The following is a 2382-nucleotide window of genomic DNA, read 5'->3' as shown; positions in this document are numbered from 1 at the left end:
ACTCCTTGGTAGAAGGTCTTCATCTTCAACTATTACATGTGACTCCTCCTCTTTTTCAATTTCTTCTATCTCAACTCCATCTTCCTCTTGAGCAACTTTCATTGGACTAGGTGCCTTTGAATCCCTTTCCTTCAATTGCGTTCCGGACCCTAAGGTTACAGCGTTGATGCCACCCTTGGGGTTGGGTATGGCACTAGAGGTTGAGGCTTGAGGAGTGGGAATAGAAGGTGGCTCCATGCGAGCAATGAGAGCTTGGAGGGTGGAAGTAAGACCATTGAGACTTGAGTTGAGTGTATTTTGGAGTTCTTTTTGTCCTTGGAGTATCGACCGGAGTGTGTCATCCTGATTTGAAGATGTGGAAGGGTAGGTAATTTATGGTGCTTGGGGTTGGTTGGGTGGAAGTGGTTGTCTATGAGGTGGTATGTAGGTTTGATAGTTCCTTCTTTAATTTGGTTGTTGGTTTGGAGGGTTTTGTAAATAGCGGTTTTGTGGAGTATTGTTGTTCCACCTTTGGTTGCCTCCACTGTCCCTTCCTCCTTGTTGATAATTGTCCCGCTGATAAACCCATATTTCATGAGTTCTTTTGTGCTTAATTAGAGTGATTTATTCAACTCTTCACCTACTTATTCACATTAATTGCATAGTTTTACTTTCCCTTCCTTATTATGACATATAACGAAAAATAGGTTTTCTAAGCTTTAAAAATTAATTATTCTAATTACCTTTATTTCCATTCGATGCCGTGATTAGTGTGTTGAGTAGTTTCAAATTTTCTAAAGGCAGAATGACTTAAAGGATGAAAAAGGAAACATACTAGAATGGAAGGAGGAAGCAAAACGGAGCTTTAAAGAAACTGGCGTCCACGCGATCGCATGGATGACGCGATCGCGTGACAAGCACGAATCAGCAGCGACGCGGCCGCATGACTGACGCGACCGCGCGCCTTAAGCAGAATACACATGACGCGGTCGCATGACTGACGCGACCGCGTGGCAAGGTAGAGCTCCGAATGATGCGACCGTGTGACCCATGCGGACGCGTGACAGAGGCCACGCACCAGAAATTACAGAATACGCCCCCAGCGAATTCTGAAGCCCTTTTTGGCCCAGATCCAAGTACAGACAGCATAGACCAGAGGTTATAAAGTGTGGGAATGCTTCCATTCAAAGGGAGCTCGCATATTTTCACCTTTCAATGATTTAGATTTAGTTGAGAGGGAGATCTTCTCTCTCTCTCTTTTAGGATTTAGGATTTCTTCTTGTTTTAAGAGTAACTCTGGATCCAGGTTTAATGTCCTTTTAGTTTTACTTTTATTTATTTATTCCAACATTTGAATTGATTATTATAATTTACGAATTATTCCATGTTACAGATTTCTAATTGAATTAATGATAATTTGAGGTATTTTCAGTTTATGATTATTCTCTTTGATTTAAGTTGCCATTGCTTCCCATCTAAGGACACTTTTATTATTTCAGCAATTTACTTTTTTCCCCTTTTGGTTTTGGTTAAGAATTCAGTAACTCAACAGTCATTAAACTCAACATAATTGATAATCGTTACCTTGCTAATTGAGTTAAACTTAAATAATCCCAACCTTTTCTTAGGAAATAATTAGGATTCAAAGGTCAATTTAATTAGTCCCTTGACTTTCTTTTGCTCCGGTAAAGGTTGACCAAGTGGAATTAAGATACAACTCTCATTATTGTTGAGAAGGATAACTAAGTTGGACTTCTAATTTCCCTTATCTTGCCAAAAGTTGTTTTACAGTTATTATTTATTTTTACTTGCCATTTAATTCACTCGTCATTTAAATTACTTGCTTCTCACCTTCTAAACCCCGATTACAACCTTTATAGCCAATAATAAGAACATACTTCCTCGCAGTTCCTTGAGAAGACGACCCGAGGTTTGAATACTCGGTTAACAATTTTTAAAGGGGTTTGTTACTTGTGACACCCAACATGTTTGTACGAAGGGATTTTTGCCGGTTTAGAAACTATATCTACAACGCAACCGTTTCTATGAATTTCTTTACTGGTAGAAAACCCGACGTCAAAATGGCGCCGTTGCCGGGGAACTGCTAACGTGTGCCTTATTATTGGTTATTGTAAATATTTTTCTTTTGCTTGTTTATTTATTGTTGTTTTTCCTTTTTCTCTTTATTTGCTATTATGAACTCTCACCCCTCTCGCTTTGAGTTTGGTTCTAATATTGTTAAAGGAAATAGAAGTTATAGCAGGAATGTGCATCAAGGTCAGACCAATCAAGGATGGATGGAACCAAGAGGATCTAATCAACCCTTTTGGCAGCAACACCCTCCGAGATATCCTGGACAAAGACCATTCTACCGTGCATACCCAGCTGTAAGACATGGTGGAC

This window comes from Arachis hypogaea, chromosome 17 (genome assembly GCF_003086295.3).
Source record: "Arachis hypogaea cultivar Tifrunner chromosome 17, arahy.Tifrunner.gnm2.J5K5, whole genome shotgun sequence".
NCBI lineage: Eukaryota > Viridiplantae > Streptophyta > Magnoliopsida > Fabales > Fabaceae > Arachis > Arachis hypogaea.
This window is presented reverse-complemented; position numbering follows the sequence as displayed.